Raw genomic sequence first — 12,500 nt, forward strand, 5'->3', positions numbered from 1 at the left:
TATTCTGCAGAGAGAGACCCTGCACTACCACAATCAGTTTAGCAGCAGGTTAGGTTGGAAGTGGCCACGCCATTCCTTTCAGCTGGAATCTTCATGGGAGGAGGATTGGACTCTGGAGTCTGCTGCAGAGAAATGTCCTGGCAAGATGGAAGGAGACAACAGCATCAGGAAGGGAAATTTTGTCCACAAGCCAGATATTAATATGTGTGCAGTAATGGAAAAAAAGAAGCAAGAACTAGTTGCATGCAAAGAAGCAGGATCCTCTGTAAACCTCTGGCTAGGGTTTGGCAAACCACTCCAATGAACAGACAGAAGATGACTTCATACAAAAGCATCTGTTATCCTAGCAACGTGGATGGGCTTTCCTTGGCATACGGCAACAACGAATTGACCCTTAAGAGTAAACGTGACTGTACTAGGAAAATTAAAGGAAACTTAATCATTCTAAGAGGCCATTGCAGCTCTGGCCCCAGTACAAGTTCCTTCCATCCGTTCAGGCACAGCCCGTCTTTGAACTCTCTGTGCACGTGCCTGAAGACGGCCGTGCTGTTATTCCCTTTGTACGGACGGGGAACAATCCATTCCTGATTCCCATCAGGCCCCCAGTGACACAGGAACTCTGCTGGGAGTGTGTGTCCAGCTCTGATAGACAGACCTGCACTAGCTCTGCTCAGAGCCGCAGTGTAGCCATGGAATTGGGGGCAGCAGCCCAGGCTAGGAGCCTGACTGCAAGGCCAGGGGTTGGGGATGGCTTGTACTCGGGTGACTAACCCAAGTGGCTGCCTGCGCCACCCCGGCCATGTTGCTATTTTTAGCATGCTAGCTTAAGCTAGGAAGCAGTCTCCCAGCTGCAGTGTAAATGTCTCCATTGTGGTGAAGCATGGAATTGAACCCAGATCACCTAAATCCTAGGCTAATGCCCTGACTATTGGCCAATCCTTCCTTTTTCATTTAAATTCAAGACTAGCTTCCCAAAGGAAGTTGTGGAAGATCCACTGTTTGGGTGTTCTCTATCCTAGCTGTACATGGCAGTCGGGAGCCATCCTGCACCCACCAGAAGGAATACACTGAATGTTTCCAACCTCGAGTTCTGATTTTAGATGTTAACATGGGCAGCATTAAGTGAAAAGATACAGAAACAGCCTGCTGTTGGACTTTTCTTTTCTAGACGTTCCCACCCACTCTCCTCCATGACTAACTTTGCGAATGAATGCGTGGCCTGAAGTTTTCAACATTAATTTGCTGTTTCATTAGCTGCTATGTTGAGAAGTATTTAGAGGAATTGCTTAACAAAAGCATCTCCTCTGAAGTCAACTCCCATTTAAAAACCACGCAGGCACCCCCTTTGCCGCTGGCTCTGGAAATAAATAACAGATGCTTTAATCTTCCATTCTTTTTTACAACTGCACAATTGGATTACCCAAAATAACACGTTAGCAGGAGCTGAGGCTGTTATGTGCTTGCCGTGGAATCTTTCTCACAAAGTCTCTAATTGCTGTGTTGGTGAAATTCATTAACTTTACTCTCCAGGCAACTGCTACTTGTCTGCTGCTCTCAAAAGAACATGGAAAGTTTGCAAGGGCAGCTGCATTAAGGCTCACTCTGTGTCTAATCCTGCCATTACTGCCAGTGGCAGCTTCCTCACTGACTTCAACAGGATCAGGATAGGAACGAGCCCTTTTATTTTGAGGTTCAGTTCGTTTGCTCCCCCTAACATTTTACCACTTATGGAAATGCCCTGGCAGGGATTTACCATTGGCCCTACTAGCAAAAAATTAGCAGAATCTAGCTTCATTTGATCTTAGTTCTAACCTTGCAAGGAGAATTTGATGACCGTTCAGCTAACTGTATGCTACAGTTCTTTCCTTGAGTTCATGCTAGATTCACTTTTTCCCCCCTCAAATGCCCTCAGGTAAGAGACAAATTGCAACATATAAAAAACAACCCTAGTCATGTAATTTGAACCAGAAGAAGATGTTAATGGCCAGGATTTGAAACTGAATTTATGCTTTTCTCCCTTGGGGCGGAGGGGAGAGAAAAGAAAATCCATAGATAAAATGGTTTTCAAATGGCAAGAGTAGCATCTGTACCAAATTTAAGGGTAACCTTTTCTACTGCGCTAACCTTCCAAAAGGGTTTGCTGTTCCCAGGGACATCTGCAGGCCGCATGTTGGATTTTGGCAGCAATTGAAACTTGTTGTCAGCCAGTTACGTTTCGTTAGTTGGTAATGAATATAAATCCGTTTGCCAAGCGGCCCTGTGTACGCGCATCAGCTGGCAGACTGGGAGCAACCAGCCACTATTATATTGTTGGTCATTAGTGGAGCGAGGAGGTGAGTGATGCTGGTTGCTACCTGCCTGCCATGGATTGCGTGGAAAGTTAGCAGATGCCATGAGAGTTTAGCTTAATGTTAATGTTAGATGATGATTTGCAGCTCTGAGTGACTTCTGTGGGACTGTGCAGTGAGGGGAAAGCTGTCAGTCTACTGACGCAATAGCAAGACCTGCACAATAAGGAAGGCTTCCTAAAGCTGGTGCTGCTGCACATGAGCGAGCAAAATCTAGTGATGGGCAAGCTTAAAAATGTTTGGTGCTTCTTTGATGTGCCTCAGTGTTTTGGCTGCTTTCCCAATGCTTAGTCAGGGCTCTGGTGTCTGTAACTTTGGGGCTGGAAAGATGAAAAGAGCAGTGGGGATGCAAGGAGGAGGCTGGATACTGGTGTGAAGGGGATAGATAATCCTGGAATAATGAGATGTGAATACAGGGGTGGGGGAATTACAAAGGCTGGTGATGAAACAGTCCATGGACGACATGGTGTTGGAACCAGAAACTCTGTGGAGGAACCAGTCCCACAGGCTTGTCTGGCACTGGACCTGGTGATTCCAAACACACTTGCAGAAGAAGGAAAGCCACCTCCTAACTTATGCCAGCCTCATAACTTATCGACCCATTCCAATTTGATTTCCTTTTTAAAAATAGATTGTGGGCCCAATGAAGTACCTATGGATGCACTGAAGTCACTGGGAAGGGAAGGCATCAAGTGCTTTACAAGTCTGGTCAATCATATCCTTAGGAAGGAGAATATGGAGAGGAATGGTGCAGAAGCTTTGTGATGCTCATCTCTAAACAGAGGAGCGATCACGCTGTGTGTTAACGGTTGCTGATTACACTGATGTCACAGGCTGTGAAAGGATGGAGGAAGGTGATTGTAAAGCATCTGCATGGAACTGTTGACATTTTGAAGGGTCCATATGGATTTATGCTGGAGAGGAGTACAACTGATGCCCTATTTGCTCTCCAAACCCTTGTGGAGCGGTTCAGAGAAAAGAGATGGCAACTGCGCATGGTTTTTGTGGGCTTGGAGAAGGTGTACGTATCAGGAGAGTTTGGTTGAGTTTGCAACAGAAAGATGTGTCGAAAGGATAGAGGCATCTTATCCATAGTAAGCCCTCCTGTGTGAACTCTAGCAGCAAATTCACTTCTTCAGACATCTGGCAAAGGTGTCTCTCTCTTATTTCAGGCCTTGGCTTAGCCTGCAGCCTCTTTTCTTTATTACCAAGCACAAATGATTGGGCTCAATACAGGAAGAACTGGATGAAATTCTGTAGTCTGTGTTATGCTGGAGGTCAGGTTAGGATAGATCTTTTGGCCTTAAACTCTATGAATCTACGCAGCAACCCTTCTGAAATAACACCGAACTAGTCAAATGCTGCAAGAAAGGAACATCAGTGGGGTGAAAAATTCATCCTTTCTTTGTCCAAATTTGACATTTTTAAGATGAATTTTGTTGAAATTCTGAAGTGTTTAAGGAGCTCTATAGCTGTTTGAGAAACAGGAAAAATTTTGACCTTTTTCAGTTGAAATTAGAAATTTTGATGAAAAATTAGTTAAAATTATACATGGTGAAACTTAACCCCCTCCTCCCCCACCTCTAATAACCACCTCTGAAGTGGAAAGGCTGGCTACTTTTGCCCACAGCCCCTCCTCCAGGAAGAAGTTCACTCTGCAATTTGAACCAGCAAAAGACAAGCTCAGGAAGACACAAGACGTTAACAGAGCTCCTCCTTACTCTTTTTTCAAGAGACAAACTCATAGAAGTGCAAGCCTCGGCGCAGGCACAGATCTGGGCATCCCAGGTAGAATGATCGGATGGGGATTAACACATGCACATGGAAGGTGCACTAGGGGGCAAGACTTTGAGAAGAGCTCAACGTGTTGGCGGCTGAGTATTTTCTGAAAATTTGGTCTTATGTGTCACAATGAAGGGTTCCTGGGGCTGAGTTTTGAATTCCACCGTTCCAGAAACTCAAATGAAACAATCCTTGGAAAAGGAAAGAGACCAGGAAAGAAATGATACAAGCTGTAAGTAGCAGAAACCCAGCTTCCTGCCCGGTTAAGCATGGGTCAGTCCAGGTTGATTGCAATTACTTTGGGGGGATGTGGATTGTGAAGTGGGATACAATTGTTACAAGGACCCAGACTATTGTTGTCTGATTATTTTTCATGCATAGTTACTCTTCCCAAGATCTATAGGTTGGACATAACTTGTCCATCTTCTCTAGAGCTCTGGGGCAGAGAAGGGGCAAGGTGTAGTTAGTCTGCAAAGGCCAATCTTTTTGCAGTTCCTGCTGAACACAGCATACCGGTAAAGTGTGAGCTGCCTCTGTTTTTAGTGCCGTACCCAGTGGAGGCATTGGCCTATTACTCCTCTCCGCTAATGAAGTCCCTCCTTAGCTCACATGGTCTAGGTCTATGCCAGGATGCTGAAAGTCCTGGGCTGTGGGTGTTGCATCGCGGTGGAGCCTTTCTACAGTCCCTTGCACTGGGCTCTGATGAAGCCAATGGCACGAAGGGAGCCAATTTTTTTAGCAAGTTGATTGCCACAGCGTGGACGTGCCAACAGCACTTGAACTTTCACATTTTCACATACGTTTTTCAGGACATCAGCCTTGTGACCTGAAGTCCTTTCTTACCCTTTTGAACTCCAAGTCTGAGTAAAATGGGTGCGGTTCTGTTCCCAGTGATCCGGAGTTGACCCTGGGAGTAGCTGGGAAAGCGATTAGTGTCTCTCCACCCTGATAATTCAGAGGCTTTTTTTTTTATTTTTTTTGCTTTGTGTCCGACAACATGGAAATAATGTGAGAGACGCAGATCAAAAAGAGGAACTGGAGAGCTTAGCCTTTGAACTATGAGCTGTTAGACCAGCATCATATGGATTAAAAAGCCAAATGTCAGACACATGATGCTTGGGCTGTGCTTTTCATTTTGTACCTACTGGAGTTTTACAGGCAGGGGAAAAAACCCTCAAACCTTCCTCTAGCTGGGCTCTGTCCATGTGTTAAATATTAAGGTTTTTTTCACAGCGCCTGCATGTCACTGGTGCAGATGTGATTCCCAGCACTTAATGTGGGCCTGAGAAACAGGCCAGAGGTACACCGGCTGGAATCGGCACACTTACTTATTCTTGTTATTGATTCTTATTATTCATATTCTGGTAGCCTCTAGAGGCTCCAGCTGACCTCAGGGCCCCATTCTAATAGGTGGAGCACTGGATTGGGAATTGGGACCTATTCCCCGTTCTGACTTACTGTGTGACCCTGGGCAAGTTTTCCCTATTCTGGGCTGTTTCCCCTCCCTTGGTTTAACTTTTCTGTTTGTTTGAGATGGATACTGTCTCTTACTACCTGTCTGGTAAGTGCCAGACACCGTGCGGCCCTGATCATTGACAATTTACCTGAGCTCTGCTTTTCCTCGCATGGGTGTCAAGTGGCTTATGACCAACCGTGCGGGTGGCAAATGAGCGTGGTGAAGATGGTGATTTTGCATTGATCACCCCATGTGCCCCTCTGCTTCTCTGCCAGAGTTACTTAGCACCCAGCACCACTTTTTTACCCACATGGATCCTAAAGTGCTATTAAAAACTGACAGTCCAAATTGTAGGTCAGAGGATTTATTTTTCCCACTTGGGGAAATGCTGCAGCCCCCCTATGGGGTGAAATATGGAATCTGCTAGGACTTAAGGAAGAGGTTCTTCTCACTCGTTACAGCTATCATGGCACTTTGAAGGACCCCCTTAGATTTTGCCTGATCATGTACATGAATATTTGAGCAGGGGGAGGGGGATCTTGGGGGACAAATACTTGGAATGAAATTGTGGCTCTTTTGTGCAGCTCTGTCCACCATGTCCCATCTCCTCTATTGTTCGTGTCAAACACCAGCAACAGCGCAGAACTGAGTGAGAGGGGATAAGGATTAAACCAAAGTGGGGTGCGATCTTGCCTCTTTGGACTTTTCAGAGTTGCCATCCTAGCTAAGACCTTGCATAGGACCAGGATTCAACTGGGGGTCACAACTGAATCCCCTAGACAAGCGCTGAGTTCCTGAGGCAGAAACGAAGTTTGTCTGCTCCACTGACCAATGCTGCTGAGCTAGCATTTCCTAGTAGCTGAACTGGGGCCTGATTTAAAGGTTCTCGGGTTGACATGAAAGGAAATACTTAGATGCTGAAGGTGCCTGTGCCCATTAGTGCTCAGGCTCAGCATCCCTCTGTTTCTGACCCGGCACTTTGAAGTTCACAGGGGACATTTCAGATTTTTGTCATTCGCTCTTGGCCTGCCCTGTGGGCGGTTTTGCTGGACCCTCCTAGGTAAACACGGCTGCCTCTTCCAAGCAGTGTGGCTGACTCGTGTGAGGAAGGGTTCTGCAGTCTTAACATCAATCCATAAATCAAGAAAGTCAATGTGGTTTCATTTTTATCCCCTGATGTTTGCTTCTCTTCTCTGGCCAACATTTCCCACTCTGCCCTGCGTCTCTCCGCGTGCAAGGTGGCCGGGCTTACTCATTTGTCACATCTGCCAGAGCTCAGCTGCAAGCATGGCATCAACCTCTAGTATCCTCTGAGGCAGATGAAAGCTTTGGGGTTTAATGGATTTCTTAGCCTCCCTTTAGAACACTGCCGGGCTTCACCCGATGCTGCAGAGGTACCCAGAGCTGGCTGAGTCTTGTCTGGGTTATGATGCCTCCCCGTGTTTGGGGGGTTAAAAGAGCACGATGCCTTCCTTCGCTCTGTTTGTCTCTCCCTGGTTTCCCTCCCCACATAATATCCATATAATCAAACCGTGTGAAGTATTAAACAGCTGCCCCGACAGAGTGAGGTATAGTACAGAAATAGGGAACTAATTATAAGAGCCATGTTCTGCAAGGGAATAAATACAAGTTGCGTGCAGTACAGACAGAGGGTTGGGAGAGGGGTGCAAAGTGAGTGGGAATCTATTGCTAAATGAGCCCATTTCCCTAAGGAAACACTGGGGCTTTCTCCACCATGGGGAAATTCACCGGCTGTCTGATGGGGACAGCTGGAAATGGCGTGATTGCAAGTACATCCAGCAGCAGCCAGGCCATGTTTTCTGGAGCCCAGCTTGATCTGGCTTTCTTGCCATCAAACCGTTTCAGCCCCAATGCAGCTGCCAGGGGTAGATTTGAGGGTGGCATAGTGAATGGGGAGCATGGGAATGAAGGCGAATAGTTTGTGTTTTAAGGTACAGATATCAAGAGACCTCTGAATCGAGAGCTTCCAATCTAGAAAACAGACTTAGAAAGAGCCCAAATGCAGTGGGGAGAAATAACTGTGCCCAGTAACCACTGTCCCACTCCTCCATCCATCCATCCTTCACTTCTCCCAGGTCTCCCATTTCCTTTCCGGCCTCTTGCTCGAGCTCATTTCTGATTTATGAACTGAATTATCCAATGACTGAACAATGCAATGAGGACGCTGTATAGAACATTTTTGCATTTTTTTAACCTCCTCCCATAAACCATCTGTGGCATATTTACTAACTTCCCAAAAATTCCACTCTTTTCCTAATTCTTGCAGTGAGAGTCCTGGCAGAATTACTTACTCTGGAGTGCTCTTTAGAGAACTTGGGGAGATCTGAGGCTTGGGTTAGTCCTCAGGGACATTCAGTTTGTTCTTCTCAGCTCCACCAAAAAGCCAGCAGTGGACCTGCTTGAGTAGGAAAGGAGGGAATGGGACTTGGTCACTTGTACACAATATGACATCCTCCCCCAACTCCCAATTTCCAAAGATACTGAACAGATGAGATACCTCTGAGTTACAGCAAAGCCATCTGATTGAGAACAGCCCAGAGAGCTGAGTGGTTACTGTAAGGGGAAAGTATAAAGTGTATACCTAGGTACTTCCGGTGAATAGGGCCAAGTAGGTAATTAGCAGGAAGAAAATAAAAGCTTCAGTTTTGTTTTTTTTATGGGGTGAAAACTAACTCCATGACACTGACCTTGCTGCCTCAGTTCTTAAGGACAAGTCCTATAGAATTTAATAATTTTTCTATAGGCTTTTTTGACCATCCTATAGAACATGATATAGAATTTTATCCCTGTTCTAGAAATCTAGAGGTTGGTTTCAAAAGAACCTATATAAAGGGCATCCTTCTCTATTAAACTCTGTGCTTTTAGAGTAATTTTGATAGCATCCTGTTCAATTTCTATAGAACCCTGTTAAGTTCCCTGAGAGAGGGGATCGGGACATAAAGATTTTCACCACTAGGTCATTGTTTCCAATGATAGCAACCGAAAGTAATGACCCAGCAGCTCTTTACTGAGGTATAAAAAGTGTGGGGGGGCTGGGGGGGTGGGCGCTCGGCCCAGTTCTTGGGAGACAGGTCTGTACGGCGAGAATCTTTACAACTGGCCCACTCACTCCTAGGGGTGGTCAGTCTTGGTCAGGCTGAGGCTCATTGCTGGCATCCCAGTGGGAGAAGTCTGAGGCACTTTGCACACGTTCTGCCTGTTCAGCGGCTGCCGCGAAGACGCTAGCACCACTTCTCTCACTGATTTCATTTTAATCCCCTCCCAAACTCCATCCCTCCATCCTCGGGTTTTGTATTTCCAAGGTTCGCAGGTTGTTTTAACGAGATCCCTTGCGGACTTCACAGCAAGTTGGTCTCGTCTCCCTTCCCACCTCGGAGCAGGTTTTCTTTTCTCTGGGTGAGAGGGAGGGAAGGTGAAGGCAAAACGTTGGCCAGAAAAGCCCCTTCCCTAACCCCCCAGAGACTAGCTTCCAATTCCAAACCCTAAAGTTACTGAGTAAAGCTCAGGATCCTGGGGGTAAAGCCTGGAGTAACTACCCCAGATGCAACCAGAACAGTCCTATAGTGTCCCGGACGACAATAGGCTCTTCCCACATTGTTAATATCTAGCCAAGTGATGTTAATATCTAGCCATTGTTTCCTTGCTCTGTAACTGCTTTGCTGCTGCTGTTTTTGTTTTACTTGATATAAGCAACTCCACGATCACTAAATCCTCAGTGAAGTGCTAACTGTGTGTGTGTGTGTGGGGGGAGTGGTGGTGGGGGGGTTGTTTCCAGTAGAAGATTTCCTCCCCCGGGGATCTGAAATGTACACAGAGGAGTGGTTTTATCCAGAAGGTCAACAACTTTTAACTTTCAACATTTTTAATCCAAGCAGCTTTCCCAGAAAGTTCAACTTTGTCAGTTGAGAACCATTAAAGCCTCCACTGAGATCCAGCTTTTAGAAGCGAGTTTACTGTGGCTAGACAATAAACTGTTAGGCATGAGACATTTGTCAATTCATCTTTTGCCAACCCAGCCCAAATATGCAGGGCCTTTGGCTAAAATGAGTTGGGTCTCTGTGGCACTCTGTGTAGATCCCTTATTGTGAAATTTTGGGTGATGCTTTAAAATCTGAAAATGTCATTTTTTTTTCTTTAAATGCAACATTGTGTAGCATTTCTACATTTTGTAGAACAACCTGGGGCAGGTGAAAGAGAAATAAAGAACAGGGCAGTGGCCTTATTTTACAGGTGAGCATATGGGCTGTGGTTTCCTCTCACCTTCCTGTAGGGAGCTTGATGTCTCATGTATCCAAACAAAAGTCTGAAAGTGACTGCAGACGCCTTTGAATTATGTCATCTGCCAGCCCAGCAGTGGGGGGTAGGGATGTAAATATTGTTTTAAAAACTTAACCATTTAAATGATTAAAGTGATATTGTTTAACTGGTTTACTGCTGGGGTCGCTCCGGCCGGCATGGCTCGGGTTAACAGGGCAGGTTAACCAGTAAGGCTAATGCTTACTGGTTAACCATTTGCTGTTTTACATCCCTAGGGGTGCAGTATAATGACTTCAGACTTGACTCTTCTCATGAGCAACATGACAAGGTAAGGCAGAGGGAAGAAATGAACTGTATAACTGGTTTAGTCCAAAGGGCTGATATCTCCCTCATCTGCCCCTTCTGAAAAGTCCCCTAGAATTTAATGGAAAATGATCAGCTTTCTGTAAGCAGGTTCCAAACACCCATGTAAAGGAAGTCAAGAATAATTTCCTTAGAACCCTTGAAGTTCCATCTGTATTACATTCTATAGGGCTTTTCCCTCAGGGGCTGATATACCTCTCCTCTGCTGCTCCTGCACTGGCTTCCTCACTTCTTCTCCTAAACGTGTCATTGTTTTCCCATTTACAATGCAAAACTAATCCCCTTCTCTCCTCCTGCTCCCTGTATTTCATCCAAGCTCATCTCCTGGCTTACCTCTCTCTTTCTTCTCACTTTGCAGCTCCATCCAAGCTGTCCTTAGATTTCCTAGAGCTGCCCGGTCATCGTGCACCAAAGACCTCCGTCGCCAACACCTGCCTGTCCCAGACTTTCCCATTTCCCCTTTAACCTCACCATATTTCTCCTTCCGCTATTATATATATGGTGGTGGCGCACAGGCACCCAACTCCATGGTGCTAGGTGAAGCACAAACCCATAAGATGGTGTCTGGCCTGAAACACTTACAATCTAAGTATAGGCTGAGATGGGGTGTGTGTAAATGTGCCAAACAGATGGCCCTTGGGAGGCCAAAGGTTTTACTGAGGTGATTGTGATAAGCAGCAGTTTCAGTGCATGAGCTGCCTATTGCTGTAGTCCGATTGCAAGCTGCCCAGGGTAGGGGTTTTGTTCTTGGGGTTTGTTTAATAATATCTGACCTGTTTTCAGTCACTGCATGCAGCAGTCTGGGAACGATAGGTCACTTATCAATAAATGGGCTGGAGAGAGGTCAGCACGCACAAGGGGAAAAATAATTTTTCTAGAACTTGCTATTTTGTAACTTCGTCTTACTTTAAAAACAAAGCAAGTAAATTGTCCCCATCCAAGAATTATCATCTTGCAACAGCACTTAGGAATATTATAAACAGTTGTTTCAGTTTATAAGGCTCAAGAGAGGTCCTGTGGCTCATACACCCTTCCTGTGCAAAGCATATTCTTCTCATCAGCCAGTTATGAAACAAGAGGGGACAGCCTGCCAGAGAGCATTGCTTTGTTCAGAAGAGCTTCTCGGCCTCCGCTGACACATTCACCTACGGCATCTCGGCTGTCGAGTAAAGGATCGTGGAGGATTCATTGGTTATTGCAAAAAGCTTTGTAGAGAGATGTTTTAAACAATCCCAAACTAGTGTCTACCCTTTTACTGACCATCTTCTGTAGCAGGCTCTAGCTTGCAATGTGGGAACCATTAGCTAATCTTCTAGATCTAGTTTTGGGTCCAGTCCTACAAGCCACAGCTTGGTGTTGGTTCCCATTGCTATCAAGGTGCAGCCCCTCACAGAACTGGGTCCTACGTAGCCAGTCTTGGCAGGCTGCTGCACGGAGGGGGTTCTCTAACACACAGGTGCAATTAGCTAGAATTGTTTTCTGGTAGTCTCTTCATTCACACCCTGACTTTTTTTTTCTCCTTTTTTTATCTCCTTTTTTTTCTTTTTTCCCCTTTTTTTAAAGAGACCATTGAGTGTGAGGGGGAAAATAGTGTCACCAGGGGGAAAATAGTGTCACCAGAAAGTTAAAATTTCACCAGGTGGCTTACATGGCATATGCCTCCCCTGTCACACATACAGCCCTGGTAGAGCACCCTTCCAGTTGGATGCACCCCAGCCATTTGTGTTTGGCCCCAACCTCCCTGGGCCCCTAGTACTTTTTAAATGTCTGGAGTCTGAACAGAGTCCAGGCCAACTGGGGGCTGTAGGCAAACTCCTGGGGTACTGATCTGTGTAGTACCCCCTTTTGAGAGAGGTGACCCTGCAGTCCAGCTCCAGGAACCACTGCTGACCCCTCAGACTTCCCATAACATAAGCAGTTGTAGGGGGTGGGGGGGTGTGTGCTCTGGGCTTGCAGTTTTAACTCTTCAAGGGCACGTGATAGTGAAAGCCAAGAGCCAGGTCTGTATTTTTTGTCTAGATCTAAGTAAAGAGCAGTGTGCAGTCTGTCTGCATTTCCTTGCCTCAGTTTCTTCATTGCTCTGCAGGTTTCTCTGGGCTTGGGCAGAGGCCTCCAGGGTGGTTTCCAGGTTCCTTCTCCAGCAGATTGTGGGTCCCTTCAGCATCATGGAGATTTTTCTGCTCAGCTTGCTTTCTGTGACCTTGACTGGTTTCACAATTAAACTGGAGTGCTCTATGAAAGCGTGCTAGTCTCTTCCCCTCTCTTGCCCAAAG

General features: G+C 46.0%; 1 long non-coding RNA gene across 2 annotated transcripts in view; it reads left to right on the top strand.

Moving 5' to 3' along the window:
* The window catches only part of LOC122463469, a 63,120-nt gene extending 50,829 nt beyond the window's left edge, over nucleotides 1–12,291 (top strand). Inside the window, exons 2-3 of one of the 2 annotated variants that reach the window (XR_006286882.1) lie at nucleotides 10,140–10,192; nucleotides 11,289–12,291. This is a non-coding gene — a long non-coding RNA (uncharacterized LOC122463469). Of the gene's footprint in view, nucleotides 1–10,139; nucleotides 10,193–10,585; nucleotides 10,798–11,288 lie in introns of those variants that run through there. The other variant, XR_006286881.1, reaches the window with a different exon arrangement.
* Nucleotides 12,292–12,500: the final 209 nt, after the last annotated feature.

The sequence above is a fragment of the Chelonia mydas genome, chromosome 21 (genome assembly GCF_015237465.2).
Source record: "Chelonia mydas isolate rCheMyd1 chromosome 21, rCheMyd1.pri.v2, whole genome shotgun sequence".
NCBI lineage: Eukaryota > Metazoa > Chordata > Testudines > Cheloniidae > Chelonia > Chelonia mydas.